The sequence below is a fragment of the Oxyura jamaicensis genome, chromosome 1, assembly GCF_011077185.1.
Source record: "Oxyura jamaicensis isolate SHBP4307 breed ruddy duck chromosome 1, BPBGC_Ojam_1.0, whole genome shotgun sequence".
Lineage (NCBI taxonomy): Eukaryota > Metazoa > Chordata > Aves > Anseriformes > Anatidae > Oxyura > Oxyura jamaicensis.
This window is the reverse complement of record NC_048893.1, coordinates 86,028,994-86,048,585: the sequence shown is the minus strand read 5'-3', so window position 1 is coordinate 86,048,585 and position 19,592 is coordinate 86,028,994. Positions and strand designations below refer to the sequence as shown.

The 19,592-nt window shown below is 41.6% G+C and overlaps 1 protein-coding gene across 25 annotated transcripts in view; it reads right to left on the bottom strand.

Annotated features, from left to right (window-relative positions):
• The window catches only part of ZBTB20 (zinc finger and BTB domain containing 20), a 458,760-nt gene that overhangs the window by 156,611 nt on the left and 282,557 nt on the right, over positions 1–19,592 (bottom strand). For 22 of the 25 annotated variants that reach the window (XR_004747391.1, XR_004747392.1, XM_035314837.1 and 19 more), the window contains one exon: positions 11,878–11,980. The exons of 1 other annotated variant lie outside the window; for it this stretch is intronic. The gene's annotated coding sequence lies outside the window, so the exon portion shown is untranslated. Of the gene's footprint in view, positions 1–11,877; positions 11,986–19,592 lie in introns of all 25 variants that reach the window. 2 more of the 25 variants (XM_035314845.1, XM_035314844.1) reach the window with 1 other exon arrangement.

The window sequence follows — 19,592 nt, the reverse complement described above, 5'->3', positions numbered from 1 at the left end:
AGGTGGGGAAATAAAGAACTGGTGAAGATGGGGTCAGCCTCAACACCTCTTAAATTTGGGGCATTGGGAATAGAATAGATATAGAAAAGAAGACACTGTGGAAGAATGGGATCTCAACTTCCTGTTGAAAGTATAAAATGAGTCGTATCTCATTGATAAGAAATAAGATGTCCTTCCACGCATATCTGTGATTGATTTTTCTCTTAAGAGTTGGAGTGTTCTTGAAGAACTCTGAGTCTGGAAGAAGATATATGGAACCATGTACTGAGGGTCTTCCACATATTTGTCCCCTACTGATATTCATAAAATTCAAAAGTTCGTCTTTGTTATTCTGACAAGACCTACGTGAATACAAGCTAAACCTTTACCTATTTTCCTGGGCCTGTTGTCAACTAAAACACAAAACGTACATGGATTTTTTCCACAGCTTTCACATTTTTCATTATCAAACCCAGCATTCCCTATGTTTAATTTGATCACCATCATTTTGTCTAGCTTCACTTCCACCTCTTTTGAAGAGCCAAACAATTTTCTTCTCTCTGATTCCCACTGAATCAGTCACATACCTTCCTCAAAAGCTCCTTTACAGCATGTCTTAGGCAAGCAATAATGTACTACCTCAGTAGCCACTGATGCATGTATATCAAACTTCTTTTCTATTTGTTTTGAAGCCTTCTCTGAAGCCTTCAAGACTTGACTGACTTCAATGCCTCTGCAAGATCCTGTATCTGACTTCACAGCAGTCAGACACCAGACTGGGAAGACAGACAAGAAGAAATTTGCTATTTCTTCTGTTTCCTCTTTTCTTTTCCTACCTAAGAGAGATTTGATTCTTTGTGTCAGCCACACGCTATGAAGTCCAGTCACAGTTAGGTCTTTGCATCTCAAGCTGAAGGCTGATGCGAACACGTGCTACAGGATAGCTGATTTTTCACAAATTGTTGTGCAGTTTGGCACAGTTGTTTGTCCAAGAGTTTCAAGCTCTATATTTAAACAGTGATAAAGAAATTGCGATACGGTGTTAGTGTCATTCTTCATTCAGACTGTTCCTCTGAAAACAGCCTACAGCCTTTGAGATGCAAAATGTATTGTTTTAATGCAGTCAAGGTCCCTGCTTGCTACATTGCTAAATCTATTTAGCAGATTCTTCTTGGTATAATCTGTCCCCAGACCTAAGGAAGCTCGGTGATTTTAAGTGTTTTAAACTAATGATAATGGTTAGTGCTGAGAACAGATGTACCTGGCTGTGGTGTGATCTATTCTATTAGGCTGTTAGGAGCTGTGTATTCATATTGACTTACCATTTTATGTCTATTTTCAAGGTGTGATGGCTGCATGGGGTGTAGTCTGTTTTTTCCCCTGACATATGATGTATCATCATATGTGTATTTTTTGATACATGGTGACTGCAGAGAGAGAGAGAGAGACGGAGAACATCTGTATGTTTGTTTGCATGCCTTCCTAAGATTTTGTATGGCTATTCCAGCTGGCCACTGGCAAGATTAAGGGAAGCAGTGGTATATAGCTGTTTCCATACTAGACCATAACCCAGAGAGTGGTTGCACATATTAGATGAGCACGCAAAGAGTTTGACAACTCTGCTAGGTACTGCAGAAGTTTTCTTTCCTTGGTGAGAACACACTGTGCATGAGTGGATTCCCTATAACTGATGGCTGCACTGATAACATGCTAAGTGGAAGCTGTTTTACTATTCTTCTCTATCCATAACACAACAGAATGTAAAATTCTTCAGTCGTATCAATAAATGGTGCTTCACTTCCCTTCAGCACAATGAAGTGAAATTTCCACTGAGAATTATTTTCCCGATCATACTGTGGGCTAGGTGCCGCCATTCACAACCATCTGTTATTGCCACCCTCCGGGGAGAATACAGTATTCGGGCTGTGCTCTAGGAAGTCAAGGCCTTACCTCTGTCCAGCAACACATAAGCAAATCCTTCCTGCTACCACGGAATATACTACTGACTCCCTGCCAGGAGGACTTAGAGAATTAAGCCTGTAACCCGCCTTGTCATAGTGCAATAGGGGACATGCTTACTGAAAACGAATGCAGCCTCCTTCAACATCTCCCATACATGCAACCATTTCCCTGTAAGAGCAGATGCAAATGAAATGCCACGTGGGGGCTCTAGCAGAGACACCGCCTTCTTCCTGGCTAAATGAATGGAGCCTACACAATCCAATGGGGCGAAAATCCAAGACCATGAAAACAACTAAAATATGGCCAAGCTGAGAGAGATGCAAACACCAGACAAGACACTAGATCTGAGCAGAGATGTGTAAATTCCTCCCCTGATCTGGAAAGATGAACTGCAGGTGTCAGCGCAGCTTAGATGACACCATGCTGGGCCAGCACACCATCAGTTCAACCACATTTTCAGCGTATAACCCAGTTCTCATCTTGTAGGCCAGTGCAGCTGTGCTGCAGGCTAAATCCAGGAGCCTCTTTGTCTCTGATGCTTTGGCCATTTTGACTACGGCAGAGCCCAGCTGAACAACAGGCACTATAGGCTCAAGCCTATAGCTTCAGCTCTCTTAATCAAAGAATGACACCAGTATCAGATATTTAATTTTTATTTAAATACAAAGATTTTTTGTCTCATGGCTGTAAAGAAAAATGAAAGAATAGAAAATACAGTCGAGATGTAACTGATAGACATGTTCTGCATTCACTAAACCATGTTCTGGGCACTTTGTCTCTTTACAAATAGGCATGCATTCTTACAAAAACACTACGGGTAAAATACCTAGGACTTTATTTCAGAATAGAGATAATTTTGCAGTGAAAAGTCAGAACCTATAAAGATAAATTCTAATCTATGTCTGACCTTTGAGGCTCTGCCTATACTCAAATTTTCATTTTCTTCTCCTGTTACCTCATCTCCTTCCCCATCAAGTCCATCCACCACAGAGGTCAATTTGTCCTCCACAGCCTCTCACAACAAGTGCCACAAACATCCTTCCCTTTCCCAAATCCTTCTTAAAGGGTTCTTTCCCCTGTCAGGATGTTATACACATGCAGGGGGGAAAAGGTCGGGTATCTTACATTTAATAATTATCTCAAAGAGAACGCACACAAAGCTCATTAAGAATTTCTCCCTGGCAATGAGAAGGGAGTAAGGACTGCTTGCCCACTGCTAGGAGATTGCTCCGTGCCTGAAGCTGGCACCTCTGTTTCTGCAGCTGGTACAGCCAGTTCTCTCTTATATTTTACATTCTAGCTAGTAAGGTTCTTTTTTAAAGCCTGAAAGGAAAAGGTGTTTTAGGAAATCATGTTTTGGTGGAATCAGGTATTCCTTAACAAAAAAACAATTTAAGGGGCAGTTAGCTGGGATCTTACACACTGGGACATGATATTATATCAGCTCGACTTTGGTTACTCTTTTAAGGCATATTTCTTGGCTATGCTGTTGAGAAATTTCTGTGACTTTGGTTTTAAATGGAAATTGATGCTGATATAATTCTACCTGAAGTTCACGACAGAAAAAGATCTAAAAATGCTTCCTTACCTTACATCACTCTAGTGATCTTCCTCATCTCCCTTATGTTATTGTTATGCATTCATGTTATCTGCATATACTGGACTGTGGGTCTTTGCAAGAGGCAGACGATACTCTTGGATAGGTGCGGAGCACCATGCACTGATGGAGCTTTTTAAACCTCAAGTAATAATAGTGGCAAGAAATAGAATCTGGAAATTGTAAAATTCATGACCATAATACCCTAGGCAAGGAGCATAGCAGGATCCCAAAATGATTTAGGTATTTATACATATATTGAGAATATATGAGAAACTCCCCTCAAGTTTCCAACATAAATCAAGTGCTTAGGTCATTCTGGCATCGCTCATTGCTTAGCATCTTGCTCTTCTCTCCGAAGCATTCATCACAAGACATTGTGAAGGACAGGGTGTGAGGCTAGGGAAGGCCAGTGCATCTCCCTGCCTTCTCTCCTCGACCCTGCCACTGCTGAGCCCTGTGGCACCACCAGCCCACAGGTGTGTGGTGTGGGCACCCTGTGAGAGAGGCGGTACGGAGGCATTTGGGGTAGAACAACAGCGAAGGGAACATGCGGGAGCAGCAGGAGAGGAGCAGGCAAAGGGGCTGGCTTGGGAGGAGTGGAATCACGTAAGAGCAGGAGCTAAAATCCAAAGACACCCAGCAGTACCCTGCTACACCTCCCTGCAAACAGCCCCTGCAACCGTGGCAGCTCAACAGTGTAGAAATGCAGAGAGCTAAAGCTCTTCCCAAACAAATGACCACAGCCCATGGGGAAGGGGTGACAAGTACAAAGCACAAAAATGTCGACAGAAGAGACACAAGGAAGACAGGTGTTTTCTACCCCAAAGTCCCTGATGTAAGAGAGAGCAAGGCAAATCTTTCTTACATTTTTTAAAAAAAATATGTTATTAGAAACGAATTCTCATCAGAAAGTAATAAGGCAAAAACTGCTCTCACACTAGCAGGGGGAAATGGCAAAGCTGGCATCACAGCTAGCTGGGTCAGGATCTGGTCACAAATGACAAATGGACACTGCATGACACATAAGGTATACCACGGCTTGCAAGATACCTGACAATCTGCCTTTTTGCCCCTCTGCAAGTACTCCTGCCATCACCACACCAGTGGCAACTCGCGGCTCAGAACTCAAGTGAAGCAGAGCCCGATGAAGTGCTGCAGGGGACTGAAGAAGATGGTGATGCACCCTGAATATAGGACAGGGAGGATGCTGTTTTTCTGTTAAACAAATAATAATTACTTCTGCAACCAGAAAGGAAATGGGAAGATGGCAAAAACCTATCTGGCCGTGTTGCAGAGAGGAAAGTATTAATTATATTCTAGTAGCAATCTTTATTCTCAAAGAAATCTTGTCAAGCCTACATTTCTGAAGAAGCTTTTCATGAGGGAGGGGAAAAACCCCTATTATTAAAAGCAGCCCCAGCCTGTGCCTTCTGGTTTTGGTCTGAGTCCAGTATCCGCAACAGAAACTTTTCAACAGAAGGCAGTACGGACTTCTCATGGAAAAGGTACAAAATCAGGCCCCACATTCCCAGTGAAAACTGGCCTTTTTCCCCCTCCTCCCAATCTTATTGTTCCCAAAAGATACAATGAAAATACAAGATTGCTGGGATTTCTATAAGAAGATTTGGCAGGTTTTTCATATTTGTTTAGACTGCAAGATATAATTTGAATTTGGGGCTTGCCTTTCTCTCCCTCTCTCACTAAGAAGAAGAATGAGTTATTTGTTCTCTGAATAAGTATTTGTTATTAGTGGATCAGACATGGATAAGGTATATTATTACAACCATGTTTGTTAGGTATGATTTACATTGTTTGCTGCATATCATCTTAGGCTGTCTTTAATTTTGTTATACTTTAGGGGTTTTTTGTTTGGTTTTATGCATTTAGTCACAGTTGGTTGTGTTCTGAACTTTGAAAAAAAATAATACAAAGGAAATTAAAAAAAAAGAAAAAGAAAATATTTTCAAAATGATGTGGAAATCAAATCTATCCCTCAGTAATTTGATTTGTAGGAAATGGAGAGCAAAGCATTACAAAGCATTACAAACAGAATGCCTTGAAGTGCATCATAATTACTTACATGTGCAAATACATTGTCTAGGTTTAGGCATTCAGTTAATAACAGTCATAAAAATTCTATGCCCTTACACAGGGTCTTTCATTCAAGCTTCTCAAGGTTTGTGCAAGCAATCACTAACTAATACTTGGGTACCTGTGAGTACTTTGCTGCTCATAAGGATGGAGAAATAGGCGCAAAAACTCTTAAGGTCAAGAATAAATTATGATCTGGCCTCAAGGCAGGAGACAATTGCAGAATGATGGTTTTCTACCTGCAGGTGGATCACTGATGCAGGAGTTTGTAGCTGATCCTGATCCTACAGCGTAATGGTGTAAGAACGAACAAGTGCAACAAACGTGATGCTTAGACCTCCGGTTCCACAAAGTTTAAAGCATCACAGAATCACAGAATCACAGAATTTCTAGGTTGGAAGAGACCTCAAGATCATCAAGTCCAACCTCTGACCTAACACTAAGTCCCCACTAAACCATATCCCTAAGCTCTACATCTAAAGGCTGAGAGCTGACATAAATCAGATCTGTTGCTAAGGACTGGCACATGGACTGACACATTTGCCTTGTTTGGAACCCTTTACAATGTAAATGGTTCCTATCTGAGGCCCCACAAGTGGTTTTCAGACCACATATCATTTATGGAAACCTGGGCTGAATGTTGGAACAAATCTGGAAGAAAGGTAGCCTATTAAATTCAGTTGTTGCAGAAAGTCAAAAGGCCAGTTACATGTTTTGAGACTATTCTCACCTTGGTCTCTAAAGTTTTAAGTACCTGAAATTCATAACAAAACTCTGACAGTCTCCACGTTACCCAAATGCTTTTCCATAGTTCCTGCCATGGAAGAAATGCTGAATTTTATACTCTTCTGCTGTTTAACCTCCATGCCACTTCCTAACTGCACAGCTGTGTTGCTTTCTTGTGAAGAGTGGAACCCAAGGCTTCTGCACTCCAGCTCCTTGCTAGCCGGAACTCCATTCCTCATTCACTAGAACATAGGTTTTTGTGTTTCAGTAGATGACCAAAACCCAAGACTGACAAATTATTTTTGCTGTTTCATTTAGCCATGCAATAATGCTCATGCTTTAAAGTACTACCTGCTGAAATAGTAATAAGTGCCGTACTCCAGCTACTGACCTGCGTACGCATGCAACTGCCTGCTCTAAGGATTTGACATTAACACATCCCATTTTCGTTTAGCCTACATTTGAGTGCTCAGCGTAGCTGCGGCAAGGAAATGTTTCTCTATACATTTACATTACCTGTTATGCTTTACACTAATAAAAAGTGGATATTATTTATTTGTCTGGCTGACTGACAAAGCCAGGCATCAAAGCATCATTCCAGTGTCACATACTTCAACACTCTAATCTTTCAGAAGTTGTAAAGCAATCTCTTACGGCGCTCTGTGGGCTGTGAGATCACCCTGACAAACTGTGATAATGTTGGCAATCTCCAAATGGGTGTTCATTTGCAATCTTACTACAGAGGAATTGCTACATTTCCAAATTTGAGGGCTTGACATAATCTGTCTCCGCAAAGCTATCAGGGTCTGTCATAAGGCTATCTGTGACCTAGGGATTTTATGGGGTTAACATCTATCCCCTGTGCAACTTCACTGTAAGCAGTGGAATTGCCTAGAGTATGACTATCTATTTGCTTTCTTTCTCTTCATTTAAAACACCTCTTATTTGTATGTATATATAAAAAAAGCCAACAGCACCTAGTATCAATATCCGAGTCAGGCAGGGGAGCTGTACCTCAAAACCACAAGGACTTTCTTGCAGCCCACACTAGACCCTCTGCTCCCCCCACCGCACTCTGCGGCTGAGAAACAAGGCAAATGTCAGGTCAAGCTACGCAGCTATTGCCATCATCTCTTCCGTTCCGTATGCTCCCAATACTGGCAGTCTCTGGGCTGCAGTCCACAGGATATCCACAATTATGGCCCAGATTGAGGGAGGGGTAGAAAAACGATGGTGCTCTGCCAAGTGTGTCAGAACCTGAACTTGATCCATTTTCAAATTAAAGCTGGGGACTGTGGGACAGCACCACGTTCTCTCTAATCCATCTAAAGAAAGGAAAATAACTTACCATCGCAAAAAAAAAGAAGTCAGAGGTAGTGCAGATCTAACATAAATAACTATTTTATATTTGCCTCTGAACCTTATCTTTAACTAAAGAAATATGCTGTCTTGACGCCGAAGGAAGATTTTTAACGTGCCATAAGACAGTTAAGCACCACAAGAAAAAGTGAGACAGAGGGAGTCAGTCTTCATCATATTTATGAGGGCCACAAAACTGCTAGTGAGGTAATTTAATTCTGAAATTACTTAGGAGTCCTTTATAAAAGCAGGGAATGCAGGATGGAAATAGAGAAAAAAAAAAAAAAAAAAAAAAAAAAAACTTAAAAAAAAGTGCATCCAGTGTTTCAAAATACATTCCAGGCACAATCAGGCACAATACCCTTTCCCTGCTATCATTCCCTTAGGCAAATTTGCCAGCTCCACAGCTCATCTCAGTTAACAAAAGATGCTCCTCAAATCCTGCTCAGGATGCTGGTTGGCCAGCGGAGCCAGGCCACGTTGTGGTCACAAAACCTGTGACAGGGCACAGACATCCCACGCAGCATCTCTATACAGCACTGGGGCATAGCCTTAATTCTAAGCACTGGTTTGAATATTTTGATCAATTAATGCTAGGATCTTTTGCCTTGCTTAGTGCATTTTTTACCAGAAAAGTTCCCTTCCTTGAATTATTCTATATAACCAAAGCAATAATTGTTAAAAGATTTATTGAGCATCACTTTATCCCCATTTAAACTATTTTCTGCATTTCATTCTCTATGGAAAAGGAAACTTAGTGTCACCCTCCAGCCTCAGGAATAAGTACCTAACTGTAATGCTACTGGAGATTTTTTTAAAATTCAAGTAAATTCCAAACTTGTATTTTGGGCCCAGAATGACAGCAAACCGGCTCCTGCTCCTGTTAGTAAAACATCTATTGTTTTCTCCAGGAGCAGTACATCCCTCACATCTCTAATCCTTCAGAAAAGTGCATACAGCCTTGGAAGCCGAAGGTAAATATTTTAATGTGTGCATTATCTTACTGAAGTCAGTAGATTGTATAGATACGAAAAAAAGGGGGGGCATGATCAGGTATCCAAAAGATTCATGGGCTTCAGAGGTTTAAATAGCATCGTTAACAAAAATGCTGCAGATGGGACAGTCCCGAATACAGCCATGAAAATGGTCTGTCCTTTTCCTTCCTACAACACATGGACTTTTGGTTAAAGTTTTTATTCTAGACTAAGCTGAGAATTTAACCTCCCAGTTAGTGACACTTCTTTTTGCTAACCACAGCTGAATTATAATAATGTTTCCCCTTTTATGAATATTTTTTTAGTGTTTTTAATACAGACAATAAGTCACTATACACTCCAAACTATCTGAAAAATAAAGAAGACAAAGTATCACTGGTAGATCACTATTTATAGCGGGAAAGTATGCAGAAATATCTTAAATTTACCATAAACAAGGGGTTTCAAACCATGACAGCACATTTTAATGTAATTCATTTGTCACATAAATTGTGTCCATGGAGAGGTCCCATAAAATTAATTAGGTCAGAGAGAAAATGAAAGCAAATAAAAAACTTCTCAAAACTCCAAAGAATATATTTTAAAGATAGCTCTATCAACAATATCATTGGAAAGTTCTTCCCTCCTCTTCCCCTCTACATTCCAGGAGACCAAGATCATCAGATGGAGAATCACCTTGGCCCTCCAAGACAAAGGAAATCGCGTAGGTTCAAGTGCACACCATTTCTGAAAACTTTGCAAGCAGCTCTGCCTTTCCAAACTACAAACTCCCAGAGTTCTGAAATATAATTCAGTAAAGGCACTCATTGTGTCAGTGTGGCTTTTAAGCACAAAGCTACAATTGCAAAATCTGGGCATGATGCATTCATCACACAACACAGAAAAGAAAGGGGAGGAGGGCAGAAGAAAACAATAAGAATTTTAGACGAATTTTAATTCTGGCCAAACTCATACTAAAATCGAAACTCTGAAGCTTTGTCTGTCCCTTAGCTTCTCTAGTGTTTATATGAAAAGGAATTTGTCCTTGTACTTTTCCTGTATCAGTCTGGCTTCATTTAGTGAAAGAAACAAGACTTCGCTTTTTGCACTCTTCTCAGCACAGCTCACTGAATTGGAGGTGCTGATACACGTATACAAAATCCAACATATTTTCCAATCCCATTCTGAACACAGATGAGATTTTGCTCTTACTGCTGCCTGTGCAACCTTACCGGGTAGGCTGGTGCAATATGGGAGCAACAGGAAGACAACCAAATGCAGAGGAGTAACCGAGCTGATGGTGCTTGATCATTAACAACATTAACAGGCTATGCACTAATGGCTAACTTCACAGAGCAGATTTCATCTGGATCATGTGAGGGCATGAGATCCCATTTCTGCCTGCTCTTATATGTTTTAGTGATAGCAGCAGGGAACATAAGATACCGGGTAAGGCATGCAGCTTGCTGCTATAAAGTCAAAACGTCAAACCACTTTTTTTTTTTTTTTTTTAAATCTTCACCAGAAAGAATGAATTTATAATGCATCCATGCTTTGTGTTTTGAGGTGACAAGAGTTCTCGATCTGGTAGAAAGTTCCTAAAGCTCGATTTACTACATTGTCAAAATATAGCCCGAGGGGACAATCTGACTTACAGCATCTTTATGACTTGTGATGAAAGAACCCTGCTTGGCTTTTAGATGCTGAGTTTGGCTCAAGATAGTGCAGTAGAGAACAGAACATCTTTTATTTTATGCTGGGAGTTCACAGTGTTCCCCTTCAGCACAGAATTAGGTTTTACTACATAGAATTCTCACACACGGTTCACTGATGGTTAGAATTCACACCTTCAGATTTTGGGGATATACTTCGCACTCTTCATTGTTACTGCTACCGAAGATATGGATTACAGTGTCCTCATGTCATTGTAGCATCTGTAATGGGAATCTTTAGAAAATTTGGGGAAAAAATGTGTATTTTGCCAGGCTTCAGAATGTCTTATTCAGCTTTGGAAGGGCTTCAGAGCACAGTAACCACATTAATTGGACATTATATGGACAGCCAAGGGTAGCTCAGTTACTGCGCAGCTTTTACTGGTCCTTGTCATGTTGCTTCCAAACACATTTTGTGTTTTAACCAGTCATATATACGTATGAAAGCATTGCACAACACTGGTCAATGCTGCAGATCCACAGGAAATAACTGTTTCACAAACATGAAGCAATCTGCACAAATATAAATAGCATGGCCCAAGTCTGTTCTAAATTACACTTATGCAAATCCATGGAAGTCAACTAGTTCTACTAGCAGAATAAAACAGATAAGAGCATGCAAAAATGTAAAATATGGTTCTGCTGTACAGCTCTCCTTGGGCCAAAGCTTGCCAGCCTGCCATCATTTACATTCTCCTAGTTTCCTTTACAGGAAATAAGAAAAATAAGAGTATCTGGGAATTCTAGTTCTATCATGCACTGGAGGACACATGTCCAAGAACATATGGACTTAAATGTGTCAGCATCCTACATCGCTCTTATTTCAAGGATGTTATTAATTTTTGTGGGTGGAGTCCAAAATCTTAATGCCATATTAACACAGTGGCTGTTTCTGTAATGCACATGTCACAGGGAGCATATGTATAGCAGTCCAAGGATAACATTTTAGCTTGATTTTGAATGATTTTTGGAATTCTAATGCTCTCAGAAGATGAAGAAATGATGCTAATAACAGGGTATTGCGCAACTTTTGTTTTCACAGTTTCACCATACACCAGGATATGATGCAATTGCAAATCTGGACTCTCCACACACAGCACTTTAAATGAATCTCTTTTTGCTCTACGATGCACAGCAGGTGACTTCAGGTTTGGTACCTTCAATACCGGAGCAATTTATATGAGTGATGTATGCTCCTCTAATCAAAAAAAAAGCCTAAGATCAGAAAAGTCTTTGTCCATCTAATAACCCAAATTTCAGTCCAAACATTCCCAACTGAATCAGCCTCTTTACCGAAATTGCAGGTACAGACAGATACTGTGGGTACCTGCCACACAAACGCTCCAACTGGAAACAGTGAAAAATGTATTGCCAAAGGGCTTTTCTGCTGTGAATCAACAGGTGGTTTGGCACCGAAATTTCTACCTGTTTGTGGTTTTCATCTTTGGTTTTAAGACAGAAAATGAGTTGATACCTTTCAATGCTGCATCTCAGGCAGACTGTTCGGAGAGCAAGGTTTCATTCCAACCAAATCTCTCTGTCTCTCTTGCAAAGTTGAGGAAAACTGCCAACCACTGCTGCTCTTGCCATCAGCACGCCATGTAGATGTTAGGAAAAGGCAAAGTAAAGGGAGAGAAGAAAAAGGGAAGAAAAATGTAAGTTTTACATAAACAACAAACTGCACATAATGACTGCTTCTGAGGACAAAAAAATTAATTTCCTTCAGTATGAGGAAATAAATATACGAAATCTTGGAATAGCTTACACTGAGCGATTTTTTTATTTCACAGGATATTTGTTTAAATTCAGCTCCAAGGGATACAATATTTTGAAAACATATGATTAACTTAAAAGGAAAACATTAAAGAAATATACCTATCATGCTGTCAAAATGAACTACACTATTACTCATGGAGCAGGCTAAGCCCCTCCGACAAACACTCCGTAAAGCAGCATAAGCAATTACAACATATGTCCTTGCCTGCAAATAGCCCAGGGTGCTAGAAGTGGGGTTTGGTTTTGTTTTTAAAGCCTTCTGCATGGGCCTAACTGCCTTTGTTGAAGGTAGTGTTAACACACATCAAATGCAGTGGGAACCAAATGCGGGTAACTGCATACTTTGAAAAATCACAGCCAATATGTTCATCTGATGCCATCATTCTCTGAGGACAAAGTGTAGGCTATGGAACAGTACAAGCAATAGGGAGCAGTAGTCTCAAGTAAGCTTTTCAGAGCCAAGGAAGCTTATTTCATTTCAGGGGTACTTTTTAACAGATAATTGGGAATGTGCATCCTCAAAACAGTAGTCAAGAGTAGGCAAAGACGGCCTAGATATCCTTACTGTGATAGAAGTTTCAATGCCTTTTCATAAAACAAGTGTTCTTCAATGCAACTCTCAGCAACCATTAAGGGAACAACAGCCAGTGAAACTATGCTTTTCCGATTAAAGCAAGAAAATGAAAGTCACTGCCTCTCCACTAACAGTAGACATAATGAGAATGACTTCGCCACAGCTGCTACTAATCAAAATGGGTCCACATTCGCCAGTACACAGAGAAGTGGAATCCTCATGACCAGTGAGAACTTTTGTTTTGCCCCAATAAATGTAAAACTGTTTTAGGAAGTTGTATGTACTAATTTAGCTACAGAACATGAGAACTGCATGATTAAATTACTTATACTAATAAAACCGAGGATCAGAGATGAACAGAAAATGGCCCTATCTTATCATGAAGATGTAATCGCTGGGGCTGGGGGGCAAAAGCTTTCTGCTCTTGACCTGGAATGAGAAAACAGAAATGTGGGTCTTTTTTCCCACGATAAGGTGCTTCCACAAAAATTTCCCTCTGAAATAACTGAAATGGAATTTTTCTGTTAACTAGCTAGAAAATAGAGAAAAAAAGAGTAAAGAGCCTTCCAGAACCAGCAGTTGGGAAATACTTGCCTTGACTTTTCTTGGGTAAAAGAGCTATTCCCAAGGAAAATTTATATTTCAAGAAAGAGAATTTCCACTGAAAAACCATTCCAATGGAAAATGCCTGGCCACAGCTACAAAGGCTAGGACCACTGGCCTCAGCCAGGGAAAGGAGAATGCCAAGGCCACTGAACTGGGTAACCCAAGTCCCAGGCTCTATTTCTGGTGCTGCCACAGTCCCCTTACACAATCTTGGGATATATGTTGTATGCCGCCCGACGTAACACGCACGTTTAATGACTTTGAGCCCTTGAAGTAACAACAGTATTTTCCCTCCTACAGCAGCTAGTTCCCGACGCTGAGATGAAGAGAGAAACGCGACCTATGGCTGCAACACACTGGTAATCAAACACTATTGTATACCATAGGGATGTGTGCGGGGGTGCCTTTTCATCGTAGAACTAATCAGATTTTCTACACACAGAGTCAGACAACTGTATAGTCCAGTCTTGTGATCTGTGTTCCAAGCTGCCAGAAATAAGGCAGGAAAGAAGGGGGGCCATCTCCTGTGTCCTTAATGAAAGAAGAAGAGAGATGACTGGACTAAGAGCTGATGAGGTTACAAGGCAACAGCAGTGCCATGAGTTGTTTGGGCTTAAAGCCAGATGTCTTGTATTTCCTTTGATTGTTTCTAAATAATTAATGGAATTAATTTAATCATGTGACACTCCCCTCCTCTTTTTTTTTTTTTTTTTTTTTGGTAGTATTTGGCTCTGTGTACTAACAGTAAATATAAAGGAGAAAAACTGGGCTGTCTATAGCACACTGAATATTGATGTGGCGTGTTTGGACTGCATCAACAGCTGATACTCATCTCCACCAGACTATCTATCTACAGCACACACACAGCGTCTGCATGAAGTAGATCGAGTAGTAGCCTTCATACTCCATCCCTAAACCAGCTCATCTACGGCATATGGACACTGCATGTTTGAAGTAGTAAGAGAGAGGGTACAGCTCTCTCTCCGCCCACACTAAGATGAACCTGCCACTACTATTTCACGTAACATTTTCTGGCAAGCTCCCAGTTTTCAGTCATGCTGGTTTGCTTGAAAGAAACACTCAGAGGAGACTCTGCTTGTCTTGCTGTTCGAACAAACAAAATAATCACACATCTTGAGCTAATTGTCCAAAGCTTAATGAAGTTCATAGGAAAGAGGCTACCCATGATGTGAGCATTCCCTCCTGACTTATCCACATCAGCCACTGCTGTTGGCAACAGGAAAGGGATTATGAGGATAATAAGTAACCCTGAGCTCTGGTCTAGACAAGCCTTTGCTTGGTCTTCAGCGCACAAAGAAAACAGCATCCACCAGTAGTAAAAATCCCACTTTTCCAACAATTTCTACACCAGGGTACTGACTGCAACAGCAGGAGAACCCATGCTCCTGCACCTCTCCTTGAGGCTGCAAGTCTCAGAGGCAATGTTTAACACTGCGAACAGTCTGAGTGTTAGGATTGGACTAATGATTTAGGACTGCCAAAACGCAACAGCAGAAATCCTGAACAAATGAAGACTAATGAAGGCAGCTCCTTACTCTCTACATGCATGTGTATGTTTGCCCATTCTCCCACATGCTTCCATGGCGTGCTCTCAGCTCCCTTATACAATTCTTACACAATTCTCTACTCCCACCCGTCTCATCTACCCTTTTTTTTCTACCACATCTGTTTATCTTGAATCTCATGGCACCCACTAGCAGATAGTTTTAAAAGTGGCAGCTGAAAGGTGATGGAAGTGAGAGAGAAATCTGACGGCTTGGAGCAGACCCCTGCTTTGTCCTGCAATGCCCCCGAGTTTTGGAGCCAAGGACACAGCAATGCAAGGCCTTTACTGATGCCAAGAGAAATTTCCAGAAACAATGCACAAAGCTGACCTCATCAAGGAGTATAGGTGGAGAGTCAGAGAGGGCTTGGGCAAACCTTGTTTCTAACTTTTTATCCAGGGCTTCCTATTAATCAGTCACCGGATCAAGCAGCAGTATTTGTGCTTTCTACAGTTACTGTTCTTCAGTCAAGGGAAGTGAATGCTGAAGAGTTCTCCAGCAGAAAGGTTGGTCCTGATCTTCAAGGCCTTAGCAGACAAGGCCTAGCAATCCTACAGGCATCTTTCTCTGTCACTAACCCAGCAAGCCAATTGGGCTCACAGGAAGAAATTAATTTCATTAGAGAAAGACTGCAAAGGCCATACCCCTGAATGTTTCAGCTGAGACTGGGGCTGAGTCAAAAAACGCATCAACCCCACGCAGCGCAGAGAACGATAGCAGGCTGCAGCACTGCAGAGTGCCCTGTGGATCGGAGCTCAGACTGCGGGGCAATTCTGCAAAGAAGGAGCAAGATGAATGAGACTGATGATGCTAAGTAGCCAATGCCTTACTCTGTCCTGAAAGACTTTCTCAATCTAACAAGGTTTGCAAGGTTTGTCTGGAAATAGCCAACAATACAGCTGACCAGCATTTGCATCACAGCACTTTACAAACAGCCCCCGTACCTGCTTGGTCTCCAGGATTTGGGGAGTGGGGGTGTGCTAAAGTGAGATGACGACAATTTTCCTGTGACACCAAGGATCTCTGAAAGTGTCTGCATACCAAACTTTGCTGAGAATGTGTCTTTTGTTCCTTCTTCTGCTTTATTTCCCTTTAATGATAGCTTTGCATTGAATCCCATTTTTAAGTAGCTCAAATAAATGCAAATTTTATCTTGTAAGCAATACCCTCCAAAATACAACTACAACTGAAAATAAAAAACTATCAGCTAAAAGGCACTGGGTCTTCCCCAATGCCCTCATATCCCCAGGGTACTGGATGGCTTGCTATTATTATATATGGAGTACCTTGGAGGGTATTTGGCATTATAAATATGTACTGTATTGAAATATATAGCCCAAGTCCCCAGGGCCCTACATTCTAATTAGAATCAGAGTTGTGCAAATAACTGATTTATTTGGGTTGCTGACCAAACTGCGAACACTGAAAGGAAAAACAACACCTACAAGTTTTATAAAATGGTGTAGCCATTTGGTAGCATTAGATACGTTTCAATTAAAGTAGACTTTGTTTCAAAACAAAACCAGGAATCTTGTTTAGAAATACAAAACCAAAATTTTTTGGTTTTCCAAAACATTTCTCTTTTCTTTTTTTCCCCCAGTTTGTTTGCTTTTCATAGTTTTGGATAACCCATATCCAAGACTAGCAGCTTTCAGTAAGTAAAATATTATGCTCAACAGTTTTACCCCGATCTAAATCTAAGGGCTAAACTGTGAGTCCATCAGCTCCAGACTTTGCTCGGGAGGTGCGGAGGCAGTCTAGCCACCAGGCATTGGTGCTGGCTGCTGGAGGCAGCCTGATGGTGAACCTCAGGCCAGCAGAAGGCTGCAGGAGCATAAGGAGAGGGCTCAGACACAGGAGATGGCTGAGGTTATGGGCATGTTCCTGTGTACCTGGTGTCACCTCTCTGGGGATGGCTCCTAACTCTTTGTAGTTAGCAACTGCAAGCAGTAGATTTCTGACAGCCCTCTTTCCAGTGTACCAGAGCAAACCAGCCCTCACCACAGCCTTCTGTAATATTCATTCTACATGGGAGGAGACAGTATGGCTCCAATACACATAACAGTGAATTACCCGCCTGACAAATGCAAACGGGTTTGACTAGGGAGGCAGGGGATTTGCCTTCATTCTTTGGCTCTGCCCCTGCCTGTGCATCCAAGGCGAGTTATTTCTTTTCTTTATGGTTGTCTCTCTGTCCACACTTTGCCTCTGCTGTCTCCAAGCTCTTCAGGTTTAGATCTGCCTCCCGAAGTGTGTCTGTACGGCACCTAACACAATACATTGCTTATCTCAGCTGGGGCCTCCATGATTTATTTATCTTATAAATAACTGCTTGACTGCAGTCAAATCTCTTTTTAATGCCAATAGTTTCATTGCATATATTTAGTAGTCCATCATGGGACCATCAGTTTCTTTTTAATTAATTACTTATTAATAGAGGTAAAATATGAACGGATAGCAAGTCTAGATTTTTCCTGTTTCATCAATTCCAGTGGTAAAAGAAAGCATCTTGTTTACTGCTACAAGAAACCAACTGGGGCATATACTGAGTGAAGTCTGTCACCTAAGATCCCCTTGGCACTTTTATGCCCCATTATTTGGGGACAAACCCATTCAGCCCTCCAGGGAGGGCAAGGTAGCTGGGTTGAAAGAACCTCCAAATTCTCTGTGCAGGGGTTTGGCCACAAAATTACAACTGACATGAATAGGAAATGTAAGTTCCTAATGTATTCCTAGGGCAGGTCTGTAAAGAGGTAGAAACAATTTGTGAGGTAGAAATAAATAAGTCGGCTTGCCTCTGCTTTGGAGACCACATACCTCTTATAGGGCCCCCTCGCTTATCCAGAAGACGACTTTAGAACTCGTTAGAAAATAAACAATCCAGAAATAGAAACAAATGCAACATGACAAACCCTTCAAGTTCGACACACGGCACCGGGGTTGGGGGTGGGGAGTTTTTTCAGAGCACACGGGGCTGTCACTGACAATAAAGTCAGTCACGTTTTTAAAACACTGGGGACGGAGCTGAAAATGTGCCCCATTATGCCTTGAGATGTACTCCCTGGGTACAAAAGGTGCGTGGGTTACCTCAAGCTCGTGTGCTACTTTGGTGAAATTGTAAAAGGCAGAACAAAGTACAGACTGAGAAAGAACTGCAGAGGATATGCGATTGTACCTGCTCTGCGGGCCCGATCCCGTGTGCCTCGGGCGTCCTGGAGTACTATTTCCCTCCATCCTTCTGACAACTGCTCTTTAACAGGCAAAACCACGCTGCTGCTGGCAGGCTCCAGGAGACAGCAGAGCAATCTCGCAGCCTGCACACTGGTGAGGCTGAGCCTCGCCCGCAGCCTCCTGCTAGGGGACTGTTTAAGGCTTCCCAGCCCTGCTGCTCGCGGCCGAGCTCTGTCCAAAGGCCTCATCTGCAGGCAGCGATTCCCCCCCCCTGCACACCAGTGCCCCTGCTCCCCCTTCTACGCCACGCTAAAGGAGCAATATAATAATAATATAATCAAAAATAAATCCTTCTCCCTGCCGATTGTACTTACTGGCCATTGCTGCCATCTAGCCAGAAGCATCACCAATATTCACAGAAGCCTTCAGCCTGTTTGTTTTCCCTCTGCTGCTGGCCTAGCAGCAGGGATAAATGCCTCCCTTGTTACTCACTACCTCCATGGAGGCATTTGTAAACTTTCATAGGGGTTTCCTTTTTTTTTTTTTTTGCTTTGTTTTGTTTTGTTTTCAACAGGTGACAAAATACCGTACAAGTGTAGTTGCTCTGGGGACACAAACAGGAAAATGGAGATCAGGTGCAGCTGTAGCTGAAAAATGGGAATATTCAATATAAAAGTAGCTGATAAGAGACTGCTAAAAAGAGTGAAGAATTGTTTTAGAAGGGGTACTTAGCTTTTATTATTATTATGATTATAATTTTGACTTACTCCTGCAAGGTGGTTCTAGCAGAATAATTTTGTCTATTTTGTTATCATGCCAAATTTTGGCAGGTGTTACTGGGGGAAGGTTGGAAGTTTATTGAAAAGAAGTTTCTGGATGTTATTGGAAAGGGATTAAGAAGTTGTTGACTCAAGCTAGCACTGAAGGGTGTGCTGAAGGTCACAGCTGAGGGACTCTGGCTGGTGTAACTGGACTTGGTGAAGGAGGAATGATAAGGATGTAATTTCAGAGAGCTCCCAAGTTCAAATTCATTTTTCAAAGAATTTGTTCCCAAAATTCAGTAGTGGAAATGTTCATACTGAAGGGCTCACTCTGCAGCCATCCCTTCATCTCCTTTTGGTACACATGGCATGAGATACGATTGAAAAAGAAAACTCCAAGAAGGATATTTAGAAACATTCAGATGGAGTTTCACAGACTGCTTTCTGCCTAGAATTCAGCTCTAAGAAGCCAGCTTAAACTCGCAGACACTGTAGGCATTCACTTCTCTAGACAACGTGGTTTCAGAGACAGGGTCCCAGCAACATAATAAGCAAAAGGAGAAGCACAATGGGTAAAGAGAAAATAAATGTGACTGCATCATAAATAAACCAATTGCTCTCTGCCCATAGTGTTCAACCAAATAAAAGAGTGGAGAGGAGGAATACAATGAATATTTGTGAATCAAAATTCCTGCTACTGTGCTTACTATTCCACACATGGGGGGGGGGGGGGGGG